This window comes from Onychostoma macrolepis, chromosome 03 (assembly GCF_012432095.1).
Source record: "Onychostoma macrolepis isolate SWU-2019 chromosome 03, ASM1243209v1, whole genome shotgun sequence".
NCBI classification, from domain to species: Eukaryota; Metazoa; Chordata; class Actinopteri; order Cypriniformes; family Cyprinidae; genus Onychostoma; species Onychostoma macrolepis.
The window spans coordinates 29,154,608-29,181,323 of NC_081157.1; the positions used below are offsets into that span (position 1 = coordinate 29,154,608).

The 26,716-nt window shown below is 40.0% G+C and overlaps 1 protein-coding gene across 3 annotated transcripts in view; it reads left to right on the plus strand.

The window, feature by feature from the left end:
- elfn1a (extracellular leucine-rich repeat and fibronectin type III domain containing 1a) overlaps positions 1-26,716 on the plus strand; it is a 156,284-nt gene that overhangs the window by 26,730 nt on the left and 102,838 nt on the right. The window contains exon 1 of one of the 3 annotated variants that reach the window (XM_058769807.1): positions 21,815-22,302. The exons of the other annotated variants lie outside the window; for them this stretch is intronic. The gene's annotated coding sequence lies outside the window, so the exon portion shown is untranslated. Of the gene's footprint in view, positions 1-21,814; positions 22,303-26,716 lie in introns of those variants that run through there. 3 annotated transcript variants of the gene reach the window in all.

A 26,716-nucleotide genomic window follows, 5' to 3' on the forward strand; every position in this document is an offset into this window, starting at 1 on the left:
TGTGACAATTACTTAGCATTTTGAGCAGTTGTATCAATTGATAGTTAGATCATTATAATGAAATGAATAAACACTCAATTCAGATGTAATGTGTGAGTTGCATTTTGAAATAGTACTTTGATGTCAAGTTGTCATTTTGAACCGGTGATTTTAGTTCAATGAACAAAAGATCTTTGGTTCATGTGTATTGTATCCAAGCATTTGGAAAAAGTGTTAAGTGTTTTGAAAAATGACATGAAGGTTCTGTTATTAGTGCAAAAATGATTGTAAAAAACTGTAAGAATGACAGGTTGGATGCCAGAGATTTTTTTTTTTTTTTGCGGAGTGTAATTTTCATGTTAACGTCACGCAATATAACATGATTTTATCGTAATTTTGACTTTATTCTTAAAATAGTATGACGTTAATCTTGTTTAGTTATTTTTCAGCGTGACACTAAAATGGGTATTGCACTGCATGCAAACACAATCTTGGCACAGCGGCCCAAAAAAAAAATAAATAAAAAAAATAATAATATCAATAACAATAAAATATTATGAAGTTGATGACCCTGACTCCCCATATCTCCTCATTGGACGTGCCTTTAGAGAGAAATGCATCATTATGGATTACATAGGCTAATGAAAGAGTTAATTTTTGATTTGAATTATTTTGTTGTAAAGTAGTAATTTATAGCTGTCACAAAGCAAGGGTAAACACAACAGGTAGGTGACAAACAGGATGGTTTATTGAAGAGAACTTGGGGAACAGGAACGGGATAGGCAAAAGGCAGGTGAGTGAGCAAGATGTTATGGGTTTCAGAGTGCTTAGCTGTGATCTTGATGCAGTGTCTTTCTGTTGCAGGTAGAAGGATGATCTTGGATCGGGTTTCTCAGGATTCGAGGGAGGATCGGTGGAGAGTTCAAGAGGTAAGTATTGCAGGTAAGTCATACGTTAGAGGGAGTCCAGAGCAGTCCGTGAAGGTGAACGGTAGACTGGACAATGAGAGGTAGGGATGTGTGTGTTTGTATGCTGATGCTGATTAGTGGCAGCAGGTGCGTGTGATTAGTAGTCAGGTGACTGTGAGCGGGTGATTGTTCTGGGTGGTGACAGTGAGGATTGTGACTGATCCCTGACATTACCTCTGGGTGAGGGACGATCGGGATGGGTACGATGGAAGTCTTCGAGTAGTAACGGGTCTAGGATGTCGTCTCTGGCCACCCAGGAACATTCTTCTGGTCCGTAGCCTTCCCAGTCGACCAGATATTCCAGCCTGCCACCACGTCGCCATGAGTCCAGGATTTCTCTGACTAAGTAGACGGAGGGTTGTTTGAGGATTTCTGGGGGAGGAGGCTCGTCTCCTTCTGTGAGTCCTGGTGCAGAGGGAGAACAGGGTTTAAGGAGGGACACGTGAAAGGAAGGATGAATTCTGTACCTGGGTGGGAGTTGCAGTTCGTAGGTGACCTCGTTGATCTGCCTCTGTATCGGGAAGGGACCAATGTAGCGGGGACTCAGCTTCTTGCATGGCAGGCGGAGGCGCAGATCTCGGGTGGATAGCCAGACCTTGTCTCCGGGGTGGTAGATGGGAGTCGTGGTTTACCGAGCATCTGCGAAGATCTTGTGCCTCCACACTGCACGTTGGAGGTGAACGTGAGCGGAGTCCCACACTCTCTCGATTGCTCGGGAACCAGTGGTCTACAGCTTGATCCTCCGACGGCTCTCTTGTCCACGGGAAGAGCGGTGGCTGGTACCCGAGTATGCACTGAAATGGCGTGAGGCCGGTGGTGTTTTGTTGCAGGGAGTTCTGTGCATACTCGGCCCAGGGGAGGAAGCGGCTCCAGCTGTGTTGATCGTCGTGACAGTATGCCCGGAGGTACCGTCCGAGTTCCTGGATCTTACGCTCAGTCTGGCCATTTGTCTGGGGGTGGTAGCCCGAGTACAAGCTTACAGTGACTCCCAGTAATCGGAAGAATGCCCTCCACACGTGAGAAATGAACTGTGGACCTCTGTCAGAGACTAACTCTTCGGGAATTCCGAAATTTCGGAAAACGTGGTGAAATAGACTTTCTGCAGTCTCCAGGGCAGTGGGAAGTCCTTTGAGGGGTATGAATTTGCATGCTTTAGAGAAGCGATCGACTGCTACCAAGTACACAGGTGTTGCCCTCGGAGTTGGGTAAGTCTGTTACGAAGTCTATTCCCAAGTGGGACCAGGTTCGACGAGGGATTGGCAGGGGCACAAGCTTGCCTACTGGAAGATGACGCGGGGTCTTAGACATAGCACAGACTGAGCAACTGCAGACGTACCTGATGATGTCCCGGATAATACTAGGCCACCAGTACCGAGCTTGAAGGAGCGAGAGGGTACTTTGGCTGCCTGGATGTCCAGAGCCCGGTACATTGTGAACTGAGCCTAGAAGGGATTGTCGTCGGGAAGTGGGTACATACGTCTTCCCTTCTGGGCCTCACAGCGGAGCAGGTTTGGTGAGAGTGGCGGCTCGAATCTCCTCATCAAGATTCCACTGAATGGGACTCGCTATCATGGCTGGAGGGAGGATTGGTTCAGGATCGGAGGGTGAGTCTGGAGAATGCATTCAGGAGAGGGCATCGGATTTTTTATTGCGACTTCCAGGGCGGTAAGTTATGGAGAATTGGAATCTTGTGAAGAATAACGCCCAGCGGGCTTGACGTGGGTTGAGTCTTTTGGCGTCTCGAAGATATTGGATGTTTTTATGGTCGGTGATGACTGTAAATGGATGATTGGCTCCCTCCAGCCAATTTGATGGCTAGTAACTCCTGCTTTCCGACGTCATAATTCTTCTCCGCTGAGGTTAGTTTATTGGAGTAGTATGTGCAAGGATGGAGGCTAGGAGGCTCACCGTGGTATTGGGACAGCACAGCCCTGATGCCGGTGATGGAGAGCTTTATGCAGAGAGCCACCCACATTTCCCAGCGTCTCACTGCCTCGCACATCACAGAAACCGCCCACCAATCTGTCGTGCCCTCTACGGGTTCCCCAGTACCAGAACCAATGCAAGAGGATAACGCTCGGCTCACCCCCTCGGAACGGACTTTCTGGAGTTTCTTAAAGGCTTCGTGGGTGTTGGAGTTCCAGGACAGGGACTTGGGTTTTCCTCAGAGCAGAGAAGTCAAGGAGGCTGTGTGGAGACTGAAATTCTTGATGAACCTGCGGTAAACGTTTGCAGATCCTAGGAACTGTTGGAGCTCTTTAACGGTCTGGGGAAGAGGCCACTTCCTGACTGCATCTACCTTCCCCTGGTCCATTTGAATCCCTTTTTGACCGACGAGATAACCTGGGAACTGCACCGTGGGGCGATGGAACTCGCATTTCTCCAGCTTCAGGAAGAGATGGTGTTCGCAGAGGATCTGAAGGACCTGCTTAACGTGTTGGCAATGTTCGGCTTTGTTCCGGGAGTAGATCAATATGTCGTCGATGTACACAATCACAAAGCAGTGGAGGAACTCCCGGAACACCTCGTTCATAAACCCTTGGCGAGCCCATACGGCATGAGATATTCATAATGCCCTGATGGAGTGATGAATGCCGTCTTCCATTCGTCACCCTTCCGGATGCGAACGAGGTTATACGCGCTTCGCAGGTCCAGCTTGGAGAATATACGGGCCCCACGGTGTTCCTCAAGGGCGGCCGGGACCAGGGGAAAAGGATATGGTAGTTTCACCGCTTGGGAATTTAGAGCTCGGTAATCTATGCAAGGCCGCAAGCCCCCGTCCTTCTTACCCACAAAGAAGAAACTCGACGCCGCTGGTGAGGTGGAAGGTCGGATGAATCCCTGGTTGAGAGCCTCCTTGATGGATTCCTCCATTGCCTTGCGCTCCAGGATGGACAAGGGGTAAACTCTACCCTTGGGGAGTTTAGCTCCAGGCAGCAAATCGATAGCTTACTAAAGACATCCAGGAACGCCACGTAATCAGATGGGACCGTGACTTCTTCCTGGGGCTCAGGACTTTCAATGAGCGTGGAGGCTACTTGAACGGTGCTGGATCTCTGGGAAGGAGTGGGCAGTGACGAGAGGCAGTGGCGGTGACAGTGTTCGGTCCAGCGAGTCACTTCACACAAGTCCCATCTGATATCTGGAGAATGGAGCACGAGCCAGGGGCGTCCCAGGATGATATCCACCGTGGGTCCCTCCAGTAGCAGAAACGTGATCTCTTCCTCGTGCAGGTGACCAACCTTGAGCCTCAGTGTGGGAGCTCGATATTTAACCCATCCACTCCCTAGTGGTTTTCCTTGGATTGTTTCGACTCGGAACTCCTGGGCATGGCGCTTCCGGGGAAGTTGAAGACGCTTCAATAGGTCCTGGGAGATGAAATTGCCCGAGTCGACGAGAGCGGATACTGCAACAGAACGATCATCGGTGAATAGTTGAACTGGTAGCAATGACAGAGTTGAAACGACGGGATCCAACTGAAGGGTACTCACCGCAGGGTGTGGAGGTCGGACAGGGCAGGTCCTGATGTATTGGTCAGTAGCAGTACAGTAGAGACACAAGTCAGCTGCCAGGCGTTGTGCCCGTTCCGAGGAGGTGAGCCGAGCGTTATCCACTTGCATTGGTTCTGGTACTGGGGAACCCGTAGCGGGCACGACAGACTGGTGGGCGGTTTCTGTGATGTGCGAGGCAGTGAGACGCTGGGAAATGTGGGTGGCTCTCTGCATAAAGCTCTCTAATCCCACGGAGTCATCATAAATGGCCATATGCACTTGGATGCCACCGAGAGCTTTCCTGTAGCAAAGCCAAACACCTCCTTGAAATGGTTAGTGAACGCACTGTATGAGTTGGTTATGATACTATTAGCATCCCATATGGCTTTTGCCCACAACAGCGCTTTGCCTCGGAGAAGTGAAATAAGGAAAGCTACCTTCGATCGCTCGGTGGAAAATTGCTGAGGCTGCATTTCCAAATAGAGCGCCACTTGCAGAAGGAAATGGCCACACTCAGCTGCGTCACCCGTGTAGATAGCAGGCAGGGCCATGGGACTGACAGAGGCAGACCGCAGAGATGTTGGGGGAGCCAGGGAAGCCCGGAGGGTAGTGACGAGCTCCTCCAGGACCTCCGCTGGTGTGGATGGATGAGGATCCATGGAGTAAATGGTCCAGGTCCGGTCTTCTGTCACAAAGCAAGGGTAAACACAACAGGTAGGTGACAAACAGGATGGTTTATTGAAGAGAACTTGGGGAACAGGAACGGGATAGGCAAAATGCAGGTGAGTGAGCAAGATGGTATGGGTTTCAGAGTGCTTAGCTGTGATCTTGATGCAGTGTCTTTCTGTTGCAGGTAGAAGGATGATCTTGGATCAGGTTTCTCAGGATTCGAGGGAGGATCGGTGAAGAGTTCAAGAGGTAAGTATCGCAGGTAAGCCATACGTTAGAGGGAGTCCAGAGCAGTCCGTGAAGGTGAATGGTAGACCAGACAATGAGAGGTAGGGATGAGTGTGTTTATATGCTGATGCTGATTAGTGGCAGCAGGTGCGTGTGATCAGTAGTCAGGTGACTGTGAGCGGGTGATTGTGCTGGGTGGTGACAGTGAGGATTGTGACTGATCCCTGACAATAGCATTCTATAAATATATTTATCATGTCAGTGAGGCAAGTATTTGCTGAGTTTCGGTTCAGTTTTTGTGAAGTGTTCCTGCTCAAGATCAAGACCACCCTGTTTGTTTTCTTTATTTTACAATAGCAAAATGTTTTGTTGATATTGTGAGTGCACACAAATAAAACTATTTGCAGCTTCGAATGATGTGTACTCTTACCTTTATGAGGAAAAATTATGGCGTATTTTAATTTTCCAAAAAATGCAAGTGATCTCGCTAGGGCCTCCATGTCCTTCAGCTTCAGCTTCCACTTTTAGCACAAACGATTTGATATGTATCACACATTTATCTTAAATTTTTTAATTTATATTGTGAAATGCATGACGTTTTTTATCTCAAATCGTGTTTATTTGAGAAGGCTGGCGCTGGCCGCTTGGTATTTAAAAAAACTAAATAAATAAAAACTTGAATTTAACAAACATACAATGTTCCAATCATGCTTCTAAATGAACTTAATAAAGAAACAAAACGAAATATAACCACTTTTCCATTTGCATAACTTTTTTGATGGCTGCAACAGCAGCTGTGTAAAGGGGAAGAGAGAGAGAGAGAGAGAGAGAGAGAGAAAAGACACGGGCTCGGGTCAGACTCAAGGCGAAGAATTCTGATAAGTTGTCGGACAAGGGCCGGCAAAATGTTGCCCTTGCCTGTGCAGGGCTCTATATCCATTCCCTTGTTTCAATTAAAGGTTCCCCCTCAGCTCGGTGGGCCCCCAATCTGCCCGGGCCCATATGCACCTGCATACCCTGCATATCCAGATGCGCCCCTGGCATAAAGTACCCTAGAACCTTGATTTACAGTACCAACGATTCTCAAACTGTGGTACACAAATTGGCTTAATAGGCAAAAGCACTAATATTGAATTGACTGACTGATTAATCAACTGTTTGTGTTAACATTAATTGTGACCAAGTGCTTCTGTTCCCTCTCTTCACAGTTGGCTCATTTAGGTTCATTAAAAATGAGCAGTTTACAAAAATGTTAGTGAAATACAAAAAAAAAAAAAAAGAAAAAGTCTGAACTGGTAAAAGTGAAGATACTTAAAGCTAGGGTATGCATTTTTTTTTTTCAGAAACACACACACACACATTTGTTTTTGTGAAAAGTGGGGACATCCCATAGGCATAATGGTTTTTATGCTGTACAAACCGTATGTGCTATTGCCCTACACCAACCCTACACCTAACCCTACCCCTTACAGAAAACTTTCTGCTATTTCAGATTTTCAATACACTCCATTCTGTGTGATTTATAAGTGTTTTGAAAAGTGGGGACATGAGGTAATGTCCAGAAAAGTCACCTTCTCCTTGTAATTCCTATGTCATACCCTTGTCATTATACAAATTTATGTCCTCATTTGTCACAACGCGTGCACACACACACACAGACACACACACACACACATCTGCTTTGTAAGGCTCTTCCAATGTTAGTCCAATCATTGCATTTGGTCGAATGTAATGATAGTTTGTCCTACCTGCCTGTCAACTTATGAATTTGTATACATACAGCATGCAGCCAATAGCAAGAATTTGGGGTGTGGCTACTGTTGCAGGCTGAGCCGGTTAAGGCTAGAAGGAATACAGCAAAAACTACAGCACATCAATATAGCGTAATTTTTATCACACTGCACAACAATAATTACTGTTTTTGCATTATTATAAGTGGTAGGTTTAGAGTTGGGGTAGGTGTAAACATTAATAAAACACAATTGTTAGTTTGTGTTTTTTTCTGTATCCCTTCTAGCCACAACCGGCTGAGCCAGAGTGTGCTTACCCAGAAATTCAGATTCCGTTACAGAAGTGTAAGCAACATTCGAAGACTTCGCAAAATACACAGAGACAGACAATGGGATAGAATAAGTGTAAACACTGGCAGCGTTTTTACAAGATGGAGGAATAAGGCGGAATGTTTAGGATTCAGTCGATATGATGAAGTTGCAGAGTTTCTTCTCAACAGGAAAGCTAAACTTCAGTTCAAATTAATTCCTAACACAGTATGTTGGACCTTTTATTGGAAGTGGTTTACTTTTACCGTTGAGGCATGCCTTCACTTTTATAGACCCGTAAGAGCTGTGTTTGTGATGTTTGATGGGGCTTTGCAAAGGATGTTTGAAAACATGCTTTATTTTGGTAATTCTGCTAGATGACACTAGTAGCGCTGAAACCACCTACAGTGGGGCAAAAAAGTATTTAGTCAGCCACCAATTGTGCAAGTTCTCCCACTTAAAAAGATGAGAGAGGCCTGTAATTTTCATCATAGGTATACCTCAACTATGAGAGACAAAATTTGAAAAAAAAAATCCAGAAAATCACATTGTAGGATTTTTAAAGAATTTATTTGCAAATTATGGTGGAAAATAAGTATTTGGTCAATAACAAAATTTAATCTCAATACAGAGGTCAAACGTTTTCTGTAAGTCTTCACAAGGTTTTCACACACTGTTGCTGGTATTTTGGCCCATTCCTCCATGCAGATCTCCTCTAGAGCAGTAATGTTTTGGGGCTGTCGCTGGGCAACACAGACTTCCAAAGATTTTCGATGGGGTTGAGATCTGGAGACTGGCTAGGCCACTCCAGTACCTTGAAATGCTTCTTACGAAGCCACTCCTTCGTTGCCCGGGCGGTGTGTTTGGGATCATTGTTATGCTGAAAGACCCAGCCACGTTTCATCTTCAATGCCCTTGCTGATGGAAGGAGGTTTTCACTCAAAATCTCACGATACATGGCCCCATTCATTCTTTCGTTTACACGAATCAGTCGTCCTGGTCCCTTTGCAGAAAAACAGCCCCAAAGCATGATGTTTCCACCACCATGCTTCACAGTAGGTATGGTGTTCTTTGGATGCAACTCAGCATTCTTTCTCCTCCAAACACGACAAGTTGAGTTTTTACCAAAAAGTTCTATTTTGGTTTCATCTGATTCTTCCAATCCTCTTCTGGATCATCCAAATGCTCTCTAGCAAACTTCAGACGGGCTCGGACATGTACTGGCTTAAGCAGGGGGACACGTCTGGCACTGCAGGATTTGAGGCCTTTGTTACTTTGGTCCCAGCTCTCTGCAGGTCATTCACTAGGTGCCCCGTGTGCTTCTGGGATTTTTGCTCACAGTTCTTGTGATCATTTTGACCCCACGGGGTGAGATCTTGCGTGGAGCCCCAGATCGAGGGAGACTATAAGTGGTCTTGTATGTCTTCCATTTTCTAATAATTGCTCCCACAGTTGATTTCTTCACACCAAGCTGCTTACCTATTGCAGATTCAGTCTTCCCAGCCTGGTGCAGGTCTACAATTTTGTTTCTGGTGTCCTTTGACAGCTCTTTGGTCTTGGCCATGGTGGAGTTTGGAGTTGGACTGTTTGAGGTTGTGGACAGGTGTCTTTTATAAAGATAACAAGTTCAAACAGATGCCATTAATACAGGTAACGAGTGGAGGACAGAGGAGCCTCTTAAAGAAGAAGTTACAGGTCTGTGAGAGCCAGAAATTTTGCTTGTTTGTAGGTGACCAAATACTTATTTTACCGAGGAATTTACCAATTAATTCTTTAAAAATCCTACAATGTGATTTTCTGGATTTTTTTTTCTCATTTTGTCTCTCATAGTTGAGGTATACCTATGATGAAAATTACAGGCCTCTCTCATCTTTTTAAGTGGGAGAACTTGCACAATTGGTGGCTGACTAAATACTTTTTTGCCCCACTGTACGTGAGTTTAGATTATCACATTCATGTAATATGGCATTCTGAGGGACTCAAAGAAGGCTTTGGTTTAACATGCTATTTTTTATTAGTGCTGCTAGTTTAGCATGTTTAGTTTCCTTTAGCTAGTTTAGTTTCCTAACATTCTCACAGGTGCTGCAAAAATATCCAGCTAAAGGGTTAGTTCACCCAAAAATGAAAATTTTGTCATTTATTACTCAGACCTTTGTTTATCCTCAGAACACAAATTAAGATATTTTTGGTGAAATCTGAGAGCTTTCTTACCCCCATAGACAGAAATGTAGAAAGGAGATTGTTAAAATAGTCCATGGTCAACCATATTTTATGAAGCTATGAGAACACTTTTGTGAGCAAAGAAAACAAAAATAACGACTCGTGATATATATATATATATATATATATATATATATATATATATATATATATATATATATATATATATATATATATATATATATATAAAAGTGACAATGTAAAATAACATTAAATATAATGTTAATATACATGAAGTACCAAAAATGTACTACTAACCACTATTATAATACAATGCCACATTATGATGTTATAAAAATCAAATAAATTAAAGTAATAAACATGAATGTAATAAACATCAAATAAATAAGAAAATGTATGTATATATATATATATATCATTATTTATATAAAATGTATGTGATGTCACAGTTTTGGAAATGTCCTTTTAGTGTTTTTCAAAAAATATTATATACCAAATTATATGGTAATTCCTTCCATAACCAAAAAACATAATTTGACATTTTACACTAAATTTACACACAATGCAATTTTAATCAATTTTCACTTTTTCAATGGTATGATAACTTACAGTTAACAATTAAAATTAGTTTTAACTGAAGTATTTAACAGAATTTTTTTCTGTTCTCTCTCTCTCTCTCTCTCTCTCTCTCTCTCTCTATATATATATATATATATATATATATATATATATATATATATATATATATATATATATATATATATATATATATATATATATATATATATATAAAGAAAATGATGCAAGTGAACATCAATGATTTATTTTACACAATTGCTCTTTTTGATAAGCACATCCTGTACACAGGCAACCAAGCATGTGTGTGTTTGCCCTGACACACTCAGCCGATTCCAGCTTGATTCCTTAGGCCTAATTGAACAGCACAACAGCATGGAGGATGTTTAATGAACAATGAAATCAGGTCGTTACAATATGGCCATGATATAGAGGAGGCCATATTCTGCTGTATGTTTATATTATCGATATTGATTCATAAATTTGTCCTAGGGCAGCAGAGATAGTAAATTACTGTGTGCCACAGGCGCAGCGATATATCTGCTTCTCTCCTCTGCAGGTAGATGCATAGCAGCAGCGTGCCAGCACAGAGGTGAAAGGATTGTTGACTGCATAAGCGAGTGCTCTGGCAAGAAGTCAAAGGCGTCTGTGGTTTAACAGGCCTGCTGCCAGCCTGGCAAATGAATGCCTTATTCCCATGCATGCATTGCATTCAAATGCATTTGAGCCTCAGATATACCCTGAACACAATCCATCCCCATCTTTCTGTCTTCCTGTCTTCTCAAACCCTCTAATGCGCCATTGTGCAGAGCATAATGCCACCAACCGCTGACCAGACAGCGAGAGTGATTCCAGAAAATGCTATCACACCCTGATAAGCTATTCAGCTAAGAGTAGCCAGTCGTCAAATCGTTCCCAGGGGCGTCAATGGACACAAAAGCGACAATGCAGAGACTGGAGACTCGTACACAATCAGGAGAAGATAAAAAAAGCCGCCACCTTTCATCTGGCTCTGAATATAGATGGGTAAAACAAGTGCATGCTATATTTGTGAGCCAAATACTCGCAGATATATAGGGAGGCCGGAAATTTCATCTTTAGCAGATGGACAAGGAGCAAGCCGGTAGAAATGACCCGAGCCTTGTGCATAGGCACTTAGCCAATTTTAATTATGCATGCCATGCGTCCACTGTCCAAATAACCCTGTGTGCTTTTTCCGTGTAAGTGTATCAAGCACTATTTACAGCCGTGGAGTAGGGCAGCCCTTAGGGATTGGGCTGTGGATGGCTGGAGTAACCTCAAAGTACACAAGTCAGGTATTGCGCGCTGACTCCATACTCGTGAAAATAAGAGCCCTCCATTCAGGAGTCTGGGGAGAAAAGAGGCATGTCACCGCTGGCAGAGGAGATGTAGCTCTTTTGTAGGGCTTTTAGAGTAGGTGGTGTGTTTATCCCAGCAGTCGCGTCGAAAGCTGCCACTGTGAGGTCACGGTGCATGTTGTGCGAGTCTATATATGTTTTTGAGAATGTGTATGTGTGTTCATACATATTTGAGTGTAAGTAAATGTGATGCTGTGGCTGGTCTACATTAGAGCCGGTTTTCTCCTGCATAGAGCTGTACTGGAACTTCGCAGGCATCTGGTTGAGTCATACAAGTGCTACATTTAAAGTTCCTTGGCCTACTGGACAAGACTGCTGCTAGACATAAAATCTGAAGATGTTTTCTCTGCTCGCAGATGTCCCACTCACTGGTTCAGTGGTGTTAGGATGATGAATTTATTCCTTTAGGGATGCCTCATTTCTGAAATGCATGCAAATTTTGAGTTAGTAAACAAACAAACAAATGATGATCTTCAGAGCAGAACTTTGCCATTGTCATGATAAAGCATATATTTTATGGTAAAAAATAGGTCAAATTTGTTAATATTATTTAATGCATGAAATATTATGAATGCACAATATTTTAACAGGCTTTTTTAATCTATTGGATACTGACTTCTAAATATATTATTGTTCATTGTTAATTCGTAATATAAAAGCATCATGTAAATAATGTATATATTTGTATATTTCAAACTGAATATTAATCTAGATTATGGAACGCTTAGTTTATTGTTTCATGTTAATTAAATCAATATTGTCATAATTTTCATACAATTTTCTTGCATGTAGAATAAAAATGTTATGTTTACAATATAATTATTGTTATAAAATTATTATAATATCATTATTCTTATAAGAATACTAATATATAATAATAATAATAATTTTTGTTAGTGTTATTTGTATCAGAATTACTACTACTGATATTTAAAACATTAATTTCAGAATTTTCTTTTATATGATTGTGTTATTGTTATTAAAATAATAATGATTCATTTTTACAAAAATATAAATTTTAGAATTTATAATTATTTCTGATTTGTATTTACAACAACAACAATAATGTATTTAAATATAATGTATTTAAATATTATAATAATTGATTAATATATTTTATTATTATTATTATTATTGATCCTTTTTTTACATAATAGCAATTGATCTATTGGTAAGCCCCGCCTCCCTTAGTTACTGTTGCTCACTCGGACAAACAAACGGAGTTGCTGACTGTCTTACATTGACAGCTGTCAGTGTGAAAACCTTTTCCCAAGATGTTTTTGATAAATTTTGGACACAGAAGGACCACCACTTGTCGAGGAACATTCAAGAGGGACTTAAATAAGCTATGGAGGGTAACTTCAGGTGCCGTTTCTGTGCAGCCTGTGAAAAATAAATAAATAATATATATATATATATATATATATATATATATGTAGCTATAAAAACTGAAGTATGTAATCTTACTTCACATCTTGTGTCTTTATTAGGAAATATTGAGTGCAAAGGCATTATTACAATTGCTCATACTTAGGGCTAGGGATTTGAACTCATTACATTTACCTTACATTTACATTTAGTCATTTAGCAGATGCTTTTATCCAAAGCGACTTACAAATGGGGAACATCACAAGCAATTTATCATACCAGAGCAAGCAACTCTTGTAGTCCCACAATGGCAAGTTTCAAAAGTAAGCTAGAATAGTTCAGGAGTACAAATGCAGAAAAAGGAAAGAGATGGCAGGGAAGAAGAGTTTTTTTTTTTTTTTTTAGAGAATGTATTTAGAGAAAGTGTGTTTGATTGTGAATGTGGCTTAAGTTAAGTGCTTGTACAAATGATTCTTGAAATTTGAGAGTGGAAGTTTGGAACCAACTCTACCAACTATGCTTTCTAGTAACCAATTTCTAGAAACTGCGTTTATTCCCTCAGAAGTTTACTTGTTCATTTTTATTAAACAGTGAAATGTCTCAACTGTGAAATGACTGCAAGCATAAGCTTCACCAATTTACCAAAGAGATGTGTACTTAACTGTCTCAAAGGAAGCACAGTCTGTGCCAACCTCGTCTAGTGTCACTGCATATTCAGATCTATGTAAATGTAACTCCTACGTAATGAACTGCTGTTACCTCAGACAGTGAACTCAGCATGTTTATGTAAATGATGGCACATCACACACCTCAAAAGACTGCTAAGGTTTCTTTCTTACTGTTAGACTAAAATGCAACTCTGAAGAAAAAAACTCCAAGGCTTCAAGGTTCTGCAGTCATGATTACCCAATGTAATGCCTCCACTGGCTTGTGCTGTATGTTCTTGTTAGTAAAAGCCCTGATTTTTAATGCTGTTACCTTGTTCTTGCTGTGCTTTCACAATTCTGCTGATGTCGAGGAATGCTGCACCACTAAAGCTCACAGGGAATGTTACATATTCACCAACTTACATTGCTTTGTAACATTTATGCAGGCTGTCATACTGTTGCATTATTCATGAGACACTGAAATTTAGAGGGAGGAGCAAGACGAAACACTTATCAAAGACAATCCTCCTTTTTTCACATACTTAGGCAGAGTGAGATAGCTGAAGATGTACTGTAACACACTGCTGCCGTGTCTTCATGGAGTAAGCACATACATATGGAAACTTTTTTTTTCCCACCATGGAATATTCCAATTCAAATTCTGAGTTTCTATCTCACAATTCTGACTTTTTTTATATGCAGCTCAGAGAAGTTGTATTGTGAGATATAACCTCAGAATTGAGATCGCAGAGCAAAGAGGACACGGACAACGCACCTACAGACAAGACAAGCAAGTTACTTTTGGTATAATAAAGTGTCAGCTTGAAAAAAAATTTGTCACTTTTTTAAGAAATTAAAACAATAAATACAGTTTTGTGTCTATTTAATCTGTCCTGACAGATCGCTGTAGCTACCGATCATCTTAGAACCGATCTTATCTTCCTATTTACTAGTTATACCATGAAATAAACATGAATGAACATCAGAAGATATTTTATTTCATTAATCTACTCTCTTGTCTGGTTTGTTTTTAGGACAAAATGGCAGATTCAGTATTATGATTGGGCAGATAAGTGTCAGTTGCAAGATACCTTATAAATCTCATAAATCAGAATTGTGAGATATAAACTGGTAATTGAGACCTGCACTCCCGCGGGAGTACCGCGGGACCCCTGTTGCGGGACAACTCTTGATGAGTGAGTGCGGGAGTGGGCGGGAAGAGACTTGTGTGTGTGCGTGATGCGTGAGAATAAAATTATTCGCCGGACTCACGCAAAATAGAAATCATTTAGACATAAAATATCTAAAACACATAAATTGTTATTTATCTGTTGCACAAAAGCAAAAAGAACAACTAATATTAACATTAAAATGATTAACATGCACAAGCTAGGCAGCGTTTTTATTTATAACACATGTTTAAAGGGTTGCACAATGTAGCCAATCACAGACTCAGCTGTTGATTTCTGGAACGCAATGGCCAATCAGAGGTAATGAAGTTAGAATTCACTCACCACAGTGCTGAAATTGCATGCTCACGAATCCTCTCATTTTAACACAGGAAGTGCAGACATTGTGAAAGATTCATTGTGCATATGTTCATTGTGTTACAACAGAGCTTTATGAGATCGCAATGAACTGAGATGTCAGCTTTTAGTGATAATAAATTAAGCGCTGGTCATATTCTGCCATGCCAAACCATGCACGCAGCAGCCCATGCTTGCTTTTCTGTTAAAAATAACAGTGGTTTGTGAATGTTGATGCTTAGCCTATATAACAAATATTTTTATCGGGAGCGTTTATGCTGGGATGTTGTGGAGCTTAGGAGATGTTACAGAACCATTTCATGTGAATTTCTTCGATGTGCTGAAAAAAAAAAATCTATATAGATTACTTTTATGCGGGCGGGAGCGGGACCAGATATGATATATTTCTGCTGGAGCGGGACTGAAAAATCCGTCCCGTGCAGGTCTCTACTCGCAATTCCAAGATGTTAACTCACAATTCTGTGAAGAAAAGGCTGAAAATGCACAACTGCGAGAAAGTCAGAACTGTGAAATTGATATGTCACAATTGCAAGTCATAAACTTTGAAACTTCAGTATACTTCAGTAACTTCAGAGTTTAGATGCAGATTCACATTGTTTTTCCTCACAGTTGCAAATATATACTATATTGCCAAAAGTATTGGGTCACCCCCTTCTAATGAACAGGTTTGACTACTTTAGTAATTTCCATGAGTACAAATCTTAATGTTTAAGCATATAATGATATTCTAGGGAATTGTGTGCTTCTAATTTTAAAGCAACAGTTTGATGACAATGCCTCTGTGTATAAGGCAAGGTTCAAAAAGAAATGATTGATTTATTCAGTGTGGAAGAACTTGACTGGTCTGCAGAAAGCCAAGTCCTAATCCAAGCTGAACACCTCTGGTGTGACTTTAAATGCAGATCTTGAGCCAAAAAACTCTTTACCAAACACCAATGACTTGTACGTACACTATGGACAAACGTATTGGGACACCCCCTTCTTTAGAACAGAAAAAGGCACTTCCAAAACTGTGGCAACAAAGATGGAAACATAATTCATGTATTTAAAAATTGTATTTCCATCTCTGTTGCAACAGTTTTGGAAGTGTCTAAAATGACTGTACCCATATGTACAAGTCATTGGTGTTTGCTAAAGAGTTTTTGGCTCAAGGTCTGCATTTAAAGTCACACCAGAGGTGTTCAGCTTGGATTAGGACGTGGCTTTCTGCAGACCAGTCAAGTTCTTCCACACTGACTAAATCAATCATTTCTTTTTGAACCTTGTCTTATACACAGAGGCATTGTCACGTTAGAATAGAAAAGGGTCCTGTCCAAGCTGTTGCTTTAAAATTAGAAGCACACAATTCCCTAGAATATCATTATATGCTTAAACATTAAGATTTGTACTCATGGAAATTACTAAAGTAGTCAAACCTGGTCATTAGAAGGGGGTGACCCAATACTTTTGGCAATATAGTGTATGTCACAATTCTGACTTTTTTTTTTTTTATCTCAAAGTCAGAACTGTGAAATAAAAAGTCTCAATTTACTTATTTATTTATTTATTTATTATTATTATTATTATTATTATTATTTTTACATTCATCCCATGGGGGAAATAAGCTTCCACACACATATGAGACTCACATGAGACACTCACATTAACAGACTTACACCACAGTCTAAGAAAACCAGTCCGTAGAATTCACCATTCATTCATGGAATGTAATTTTGGGTTTCATATTTTAAACACGGTAATCCTCTAAACATGGATTTGCATAATCCAATTTTGACAATAATACTAGAGAATTACAAAAAGGAATGGAATAATAACAATTACATTTCACTTTACTATTCAAATCGAAAGTCCCATTTTTCAGTGGCAACGTATGGAAATATTAGCAATTGCCCTACAAAGAACATCATGGAGAGCCCATATGGCATGAAAATCTGTAATCAATGAGCACTTCACACCACTAACGGCAGTCATCCACATCTGCTGTGAAGGAAAAATGCTGAACCACTTGCCTGCCATTGCTACTACGGCACTTAAATCATGCATTTGAAAAAACCTGTACCTAATAGTGTCTCATCTTTCTGACATTGCCCAAACAAAAGGAGTACTGCTGCAGGCATCTGTCCATAGTCCAGATGTTAAGATGGATCTGCCATATTCAGGGGTGGCAGATGCTCCATTATATCAACTGCCACTAAACATTTCCTCTTCAGAATTATAACTAGCCTCCTCTTTCTCCTCGCCATCTAATAGGCTTAGCAAAGAAATGGAGGATTTGAATAAATCACAACCAATAACTCACCTCACAGCCTGTCTTCTCCTCTCCCCAAAACCCATTTACTGACATTAGAGTCCACTCTCTATAATATTGGCAGCTACTTAAAATATTTAGCCTCAGTTTAGACAGCTCAGCGCAAACATAATAAAATCCCATATTCATGCTTTGTAGACTGATTGTAGGTGAATGGGCAATTTGCAGAGTGTCTATGTGCATTTTCTTCTCTCCAGATTGGCATCACGTTTAATCAGTCAGATTCATCTGTTTTGCCATTCTGCTTTGAAATATAGGCTCACCAAGATTTCCAATTAGTGCAACTCTGATTCTATCTGAATAGTTGCTTTGTAATATGCACATACCCTAAAATGCCTCCTTTTATCACTTGATTGTAAAATACATGTTCAACCAATTGTTGAGGATTTTTGATAAAATCAGAGAGAAGCCCCTAGTGAAAAATAAATACATTAAAATGTATTTGAAATACATGTATTGCATGCTAAGCATACTACAAATATATTTACATATTTATGTGCTTAAGTTGTACTTCTGGTATACTAAACTGTTAAATTCTGCTAAATTAGAACAACTAATTCTGCACTTTAATTGTGTGGAATTAGTGCTGAAGTCCAACAAAAGATATAATGAAGTATATTTGATTGTGCTAAAGTGGAACTATTGCAAGTATACTTCAGGTACACAAAGGTGCATTAAGCAATATTTGAAAAATGCTTTTGACCACAGCATGGGACCGAGTCCCAAAACACACTTGTAGCCAATCGGCAGTAAGGAGCGTGTCTTTTAATGATAGAGAGAAGAGAGCACTCAATTTGAGTGGACAGGACGGATATTAGCAGATCGACTATAGATAGAGAGATGGCAGATAATAAAAAGAGGAAAATATCGGAGGAACAAAACATTATAAAGAAGGGTTACGATCAGGCAAGAGATATGACCCACGTAAATATCGGAGCAGATTTCCAGCGGTGGAGAGAACTCAAGGAGCGGGAAGGCTTGGAATTGGACGCCGAGGTTGCGTTGTTTTTTCTTCTTGATATGTGAGTAACGTTGATTTTGCTTTGTTTCACACAACTTATCTGTGTTGGCTTTTGTTTGAATATGCTTGTGTATCATCTTAATTTGTTTCCGTGATCGTCATTGCCATGGTTGTGTACTTACATGTGAGGCGGAGATTTCAAAATAGGGGTGTGTTTGTGTTGGCGCTTTCAAATGTCAATATTGTTTGGCAAAAATCGCTTAGCGCACCTTTAAATATCTTGCATTTAAAGACCGATATTATTAAATAATCATACAATCCACCTCGATAGTGACATTGAAATACATTTTAGGATTAATAATAAAAAATGTGCATTGTGCACAAGTAGTTCTCCAAAAAAAGTTGAATTCTAATTTTTATATCAGTAAATTTTGAGCAAATATGTCAGTAAATATATTAATAGATTTGAACTATACTTAGTATGAAATAAATTTACTTTTTTACTAGGGCCACCATCAGTGAATAGGTCTATGAACAGTTAACTGAACTGATATTTCAGATATTGGTTTAATCAAATGGTTATAATACCACGGATATCAGTTCTGTTAATGTATCTCGCATATGCATTCTTTCACTAAAGCAGAAAAAAAAAAAAAAACATTATACAAGCTACTCCTACATAGATTTCTACACTATTTATTCAGTGGCACTGCATCACCAGTACTGAATCTACAAAGCGAAATATACAGTGTGACCAGTGTAGTTTGATTAAAGAATGAATGACTGTTATGATTCTGCTCTCTTTAGTGAATTAAAAACATTCAACGCAACCAGTATTTCAAACTCAGTCAATTATCCATAATAACACATCCTCCAGTGAAAAAGTCGTATCATATGAATCAGGGGGGAAATATGCAGAGAGCAAGCACTGTTTACCAACAAAAACACTTCTTAAGAAATATTTCTGTTTATTTTGATTTGATAGAACAGCAGGGGATGTTTTTTTTTTTTTATTATTATTTCACTGGAGGAAGGTGTGGGGTGTGGTGTGGATTATTGTGATGTTTTTATCAGCTGTTTTTGACTCTCATTCTGACAGCACCCATTCACTGCAAAGGATCCATTGGTGATCAAGTCGTGTAATGCTAAATTTCTCCAAATCTGTTCAAATGAACAAACAAACTCATCTACATCTTGGTCTGAGCATGAGGAAATTTTCAGCAAATTTTCATTTAGGGGTGAAGTAATCCCTTAAGACCAATTATTGTAATGGGTGTTGGCTTTAAAAAGAGTAGTTAAGAAAGTCTGTGCAGACACTTTTTTTATTTTTTTTTATAATATTTACTGAAAATATGCATTCCTTCCTGTTCCAGTAATGATTATTTTAGTACTGTTAAGATACTGGAATCATTAAAAGGAACCAGGACTAGGACTAGAGTCATTAAATATGATTCCCATTGCACCAGTGTATGGTATTCCAATTCAGTCTTGCTCATTGACAAGTTTTATTTGCACTTAACAATATCCAATTAACCTACACTTACTAGCATGCAGACCAGAAGGCATTTAGCAGTAAAGCTCTCCCTTTCATTATTAATCAGCTGGAATTCATTAGCACAGATACAAATTACAGGTCTGATAACCCTCCTAACATAAACATAGCTTCAGCTGTTTTGATTTGTGAAAGCAAATATACATTTAAATAAGGCAAAAATATGTATGACTCAAGACACTTCTTAATTTATGGTAAACATAGACTTTGCAACATTTGCAGTTTTGCATAAAACTTACAGAGGGACCAATTTGCACCCCTTGTCTTATACCCTCGATTGACTGCTACCTACAGCAGGAATATCAAGCATTTAACCTCGCCACGTCACATCAGCCTGCCCACTCTAATGAGCAGTCAGCGCTGACAGCCCCAGCCATGCAGCTGTGCGGACTGGTGATCCTCAGCAGGCACACACACACAATAGCTCGGCCACTCTGTGGGTAATGCACCAGATCACCAGCACCTCTCTACAGATGGATGCCCACTCAGTGCCTGCGTGCTTCTTTATGAGTGCTGCAGAGAGCTGGGGAACTTCAGCCTCCACAATGCATCCATCCTGTGCCAGACACTTAGGCAGAAGCCCACAGCTCCCTCCAGCCCCCTTCTTCAAGTATGGCCTCCAGAGAGTCAAGGTTACAAAGTGAAGAATGACTGTCAATCTTACATCAAAAGGTTTACCAACCTTAAATTGTGACTGAGTGCATTTGGAGGATGTGGTGGATAGGTGTTGTTCCCAAGAGTGCAGGAAGTCAATATGCAATGATGCCAGCCTTGTGTCTCTTTCTTTCCACATTTTATTTATTCCACATTTTATTTATAAATTTATAATTTTATTTATTTTTTTACCCCCTCTATGCATGATTCCAGCAAGAAACTGTAAAATTATATTTTGAAAATTCTGCCTATGTGTGGACATTGGATGGAAAATTAGTGATTTTATTTGTGATTCCTCTTAATGATTCTATTTCAACATTGGTTCCGTTCATTTATTTATATTCTTGTATAGTGTTTCATAGGGAAAAAATGTAATGCAACTATTATTGCATTTACTGCCTTCAGCAGTCTGTTGCTAAATTATGAGATAATCAAGATTTAATTGAACAATAGGATATAATAGGAACGCATTTAATGGAAAAATGTGTGTTTGAACCATTTTAATGACGTTTCATGCAGTTCAACATCTGACTACAAAATATGTTCATTAAACGTATCTATTTTTTTTTGGTTGTGATATTAATAAGTCAGTAGGTGCATTTGTGACACAAGTGTCACGAGCCTTAAGTACAACATAACAATTCATGACGGAAGTAATGCAGTTTTTTAGATTCAGTAACTGAGTCAGATTAATTCAATAACCGCCCTGATTGAGTCATGGGCGTTTTTGAATCACCAAAAGCACCAGCGCATATGAGTCGTTCATTCGATAACTGGACAAGACCGTCTCCCAAGAGTCATTCGTTTGGCGATTGCGCTGCGCTGTTTTTGATTAACTATAAAGAAGCAACCCTTATTCTGAGTCATTCGTTCTGAAATCGAGCGATGTCGCGCGCTGTATCTCTATAGAGTTATTTAGTAGGAGCGCCGATGAAAAGCAGCGCATATTTTAGTAGGGTGCTCCATACATTGCCGTTTGAGAATCGTGAATCGAATTTTAAAAATGGGTTCCCAATAGCCGGCAGGCCCTGCACAACAGGTATTGTTGTTTTAACTTTGCAAAGGAATAAAATAGGCTAAATATTCATCCCTCGATCAACAGCGTGAATATAATTGGCACTGTTTGCCAAAGGTTTTATTCTACACAGCCTACAGAATGCTCTCCCCGTGCTGCTTTAAGTAGATTTACAAATTCGAAAATAACTCGCAAGTTTAGATGCTTACTGCGTACAGTGGCGATGTGTTAACATCTCACATTTTGAACTAAACAGTTCTCTCACGTGGCACACAGACCTCTTCAGTGTCGAACCCAACACCATTTATAGCCTCGCAGTAACCTACAATCTTATTATGAGATTTAACTTTGCCCCAACTGGACTTGTGGATGAGCAGTGCTCTAGTCCCGCTCCTCAACTCAACTAATAGCCTAAATGACTGGAAATAGTTATAAGGCGCTGTCGCTCGCGTTATGACAGACAAAACTACTCTGCCATGTGCGGAATACATAAAGGCTCTGCCTTGAATTAATCACTCGCTCTTTAATGGATCTTTGAGGATCGCGCTTGACGCAGTGAGGAGCTGCAGCTCTTTGTATTCCGAGGCCAAGAGGAACGTTGTGTGTGTGTGTGCGTGCGTGATTTTTTTTTTACCCTCGTCCGATATCAACTGCCTCTTAGAAAATGTCAAGGGGGTACATGGTGACATAGGGACCCTGGTTTGGTTACGGAGAGACTCTTGCTTCGCTCTGCGAAAGAGGTAAGTGAGAAATGCTTTGGAATGTCGCATCTACGTCGCTTCTAACGTTGGTTTTGTCGGACGAGAAATGAAAGGAGCGCAAGTGTAGTCTGAGACATGTAAGTTATCCATGTGGCTTTTGTACATCCGCGCATTTGCAACAAATGCCTCGGCGTGACTTGTCTAACTTATAAATGCATCGTCTAATGTGTTGAGTTTGACAGTGAAACCTACACGGACTCTAAATGAACATTAATTCGCTTCGTTTTGCACTAAGGCGTGATTGTCTATCGGCGTTCCGATGTACGCGCGAGTTGTGAGCGCGTTTCTTTTGGAATCATTTGACATTCTGCATGGAATTATTTGACCAATACTGACGGGATGCATTTGTGCGGTAATATATGGAATTCTAAGCTACATTCAGCAAGTGAACACTTCGTGCCTGTTAGTTTAGGGCTTGTTGAACTCCAAAGCTTCTCACTTAGAGATGTTACAGGCTCTAATATGATATCTCGTGCTTTCGCTAACATCTCCAGAATTTCGCCAAACGTTTCAGGACCCTGGACAGCAGACAGGTTTGGTTTGCCGCTAGAGTTCGCTTTCAGCCGTAAAAATGACAGCTGATCGCCCCTTTCAGTCCTCAGTCAGTAGACTTTGGTGAATCGCGTGAGTGCGATCTGTACATGGCAAATACGTTTATAGTAGCTTACGGTGTCCGTTTACGCCGACAGAGCTCTGAAAGTTTTCCAGTCTATTTCAACAATGAACGTGTGCTGCTTACTGTCTATACAAATGTAGTTCGTTTATTTCCAGTTGTGTGTAGTGCTGAATGAAATGGGTGTCTCTTTGAGGACTGCACGTTAGGATTGCTAAATTAAGAAATCATTTGACTCTGGAAGTCTGATAAATTATTCAGAGACATAATAATTGAGTTAAGATTGAATGTGTGACGTAGACATACTGTGGATTATGTCTCTTCAAAGATTTCATGAATATATGGACCAGCTTTAGTGAGTTAAAAAGCTTCAAAAAAGAAGACATGAAAAATGACCACACCTGCTCCGTTTAACAGGACTTGGATTCAGTGCAAATGCCCAGTTATCTGTGAAATGTAAGTGCTGCATGCTTTAAACTGTGAAATCTGTGCATCCAATTGGATATGCAATTGATTTTCCTCACCTGGACTGACATAACTGTACAGTTAAACTTTGAGACTCACCCACCGAAAGATACTAAGCGTATTAGGTCATCCGAGTAACACGGTTCACATCGTAAGAAAAGAGCTTCGTCCGTCATGCTACTGTCAGAACAGTGTATTCCAGTAAGAACTGGATCAGCAAACAAAATGACGGTGTCTTATCTTGTAAGTAAAGCACCTATCCCCCTCAAAACACGCAAATACGTTTGTCAGGACAAACATGCTCTTTAGCAGAACAAACCTTTTTTTTTTTTTTTTTCAATAAATGAAAGCATTTGACTTATCACTCTTCCAGTTCTTAAAAGCCAAATGTTTATTTATTTATATATTTTTACAAAGTGTGAAGGAACTAAATCATTTTGGACTTACGGCGGTTTTGTTTTGACAATAACAGGTCGAAAAGTATTGTTGAAGTCTAAAATAATGAATGTTATTCATCTGAAGCAGACATTTTCAGCTTTTATAGACCACAGGACCCCCTATCCAGATTCTGAGCCAACCCCAGCGACCACCCAGCATGAAAATCCTATATTTTCTTGGTAACAATGTATAATAACTGTCATTAAGAAAAAAAAAAAGACATTATATAATGCTCAACAAATTATCAGTTTCTTCAAATATTTTAATGAAGGACCCAGTGGTGTACTTTCAGGGACCCCTGACTGAAAACCTTGGATCAGAATAATCTTGAACATTATTAATATTATTATTTCGGATTTTAGTGCCTGTGCAGAATGTGTCCTTGCTGAAAGATCATTCAGTAGAAGATATACAGTAGCTGTACAGCATGTATATAGATGACTGAATGCCCGAATTGCGCTATAAGCTACAGACAGATTGAGAATCTCCACCCTCGCTTTAATCATTTGGTAAAAAAACAAGGCAAATCATTCTTGACTTTCATCAGGAGGATTTACTCAAGAGCTGTGCTTAAGCATAACCTAACATTCAACGACGAGTTGTGCTGGTTCAAAAACTAAAACATCATTTGTTAGATGCGTACGCCTGTCCCCTTCTCTCTCTCTCCGTCTCTCTTATCTTGATTATGCAGCTTGAAGATTGAGTCAGCTGTTTTGTATGCAAGGTGTCTGAGCCAGGCTCTTTGTGGAGGAGAGAGCAATCGTGCCGGGGATACAGAGAAAGAGAGAGAGAGATGGATAGACATACAGATAGACAGACATAGAGGGAAATGGCAAGATGAGGGTGAAAAGACAGTGCATATGTATGTGCAGTGCTGGAAAAGCAACGCTCATATTAATATCATATTATCTGGCTTTATAAAAAACATCCTTTATGCCTGCAGCACTCACTCATAAGGCATAATGAATGATAAATTATGTAGCCGCCCAATGTGCTCACTTAATACATAGACTCATAAAACACAAGTGCAATTGTTGGTGATATGTGAGGTAGAAGGCTTTTACAGCACCATTGAGTGTGTGTTGATAATGGATAAGGACAGTTCAGAACCGATCATTCTGAGAGACGAGCACCGTGATCCAGTAAAGTACAGAGGAGAATAAAAGAGAAGACTTACATAGGTTAAGCAGAAGCAGATATTGTTAGCAATCAGTTTGTAATTATAGTTTTATTATTATTGAAATTTGTATTTATTTATTTATTTTTTTGCTGAGTCCATTCCAGCAGTGGTATATATATATATATATATACTGTATATGTGTGTGTGTGTGTGTGTATGTATATATGTATGTATGTATATATATGTTTGTACAGTATATATATGTGTGTGTATATATATATATATATATATATATATATATATATTTCAGATTATTTTAAGGCATGCATCAAATTAGTTGTAGACATGCAACTTTTCTTAGGATACTAGTTCTGTGCCTGTATTTTAGGAAATTTACAGCTAAGCGTATAGCTGATATTATACATAAAAACGTGTTTCCACAATAAAAAAAGCGAATAGACCTATTGGTATGATGCAGGAATGTGACATGACTAGATGAGACTAGAAGGACCCTATTTTTATTCATATGCCAGTATCCTAGAAGTGAGGCAGCAGAGGTTGAATAGAGAAGGAGGGGCTGTCCGTGGTCCTGAACACCCTTGAGAAGCTGTTGGACTGAAATGGCATATTGGGCTTTGAATCGTTGTGATATGAAGTATGTACTTTTGATAGATGTTTCTTGTTTACACATTGAGACAGCAGCCTTTTGATTTTAAATTGATGGAGATGTTGTAAGCCTGTGGCAATGTCCCTTGCGCTTCAACGCACATTAGCAGCTGGATATGTCTCGTAGCAAACAAAGGTTTTTACTATACCTGAATGCTCGAGGGCCTTCGATAAATGACATGGAGATTCAAGGCTCGGCCGATTTTTGAGGTTCTCTTTTACTCTTCTTATCCCGAACACAATATCTTTTGGCAGCAATTCATTGGCGTGTTGGGAGGGACTGACTGGAAGCTGACAGCATGTGTTAAGCCTTGGGAAAGCTTGAAATTGACAAGTAATTAAAATCTGAAGCAAATGTTCAGAAAGGAGAAAATGGAGGTTGAGGTTTCAGTGAGCATCCAGGGGCCTCAACAGTGTGTTAAATAAGTGACTGGAACTTGCAGATAAGGCTGAAATTAGAAAACCGATGTCCTTACAGCCTTTGCCCTTGAGTGCTGTTTTATTTCAATTTAGCAAAGCAAAGATTGCACAGTTGTTGCGATTGTATCTCTTGGAAAGCACACAAATGGCATTAACAGCTTCACCTTGAATCAGCAGCTTGTGTGAGTCATTAACCGCGTGGCTAGCGATTACCTAGCGGTATGGCCCATTCTAACCCTGCAAGCACCATGGCGGAGTTTGCTTTGGAGATTGCAACTCCAACGCCGCAGATGTCACTGTCAGTTGCATCTGTATTAACCACAAATAATGCTCTCAAAGTTAACAGAGTAAGATAATGTTGATTAAGTGGGACCAGTGTTTTGGAATGGTTGGCGGAGAGTCAATGTGACAGTTAGATGTGTTCTGGACAGTATGTGCAAATTCAGTTTTTTTTATATAGATCCAAAATCTTATTCACAGCATGAACTGGTTGTACTTAAGTCAAAACACTATTTGAAGTAACAATGAACTCAAAATAGACTATTGTTTTTATCAATTCCTGATGGACAAAATCAAATCAAGTCCCGCTATAATTTTTTTTCCCTTCATGCTAGAATTCGTTTCATTCAAATATGTGACCCTGGACCACAACACCAGTCTTACGTCGCTGG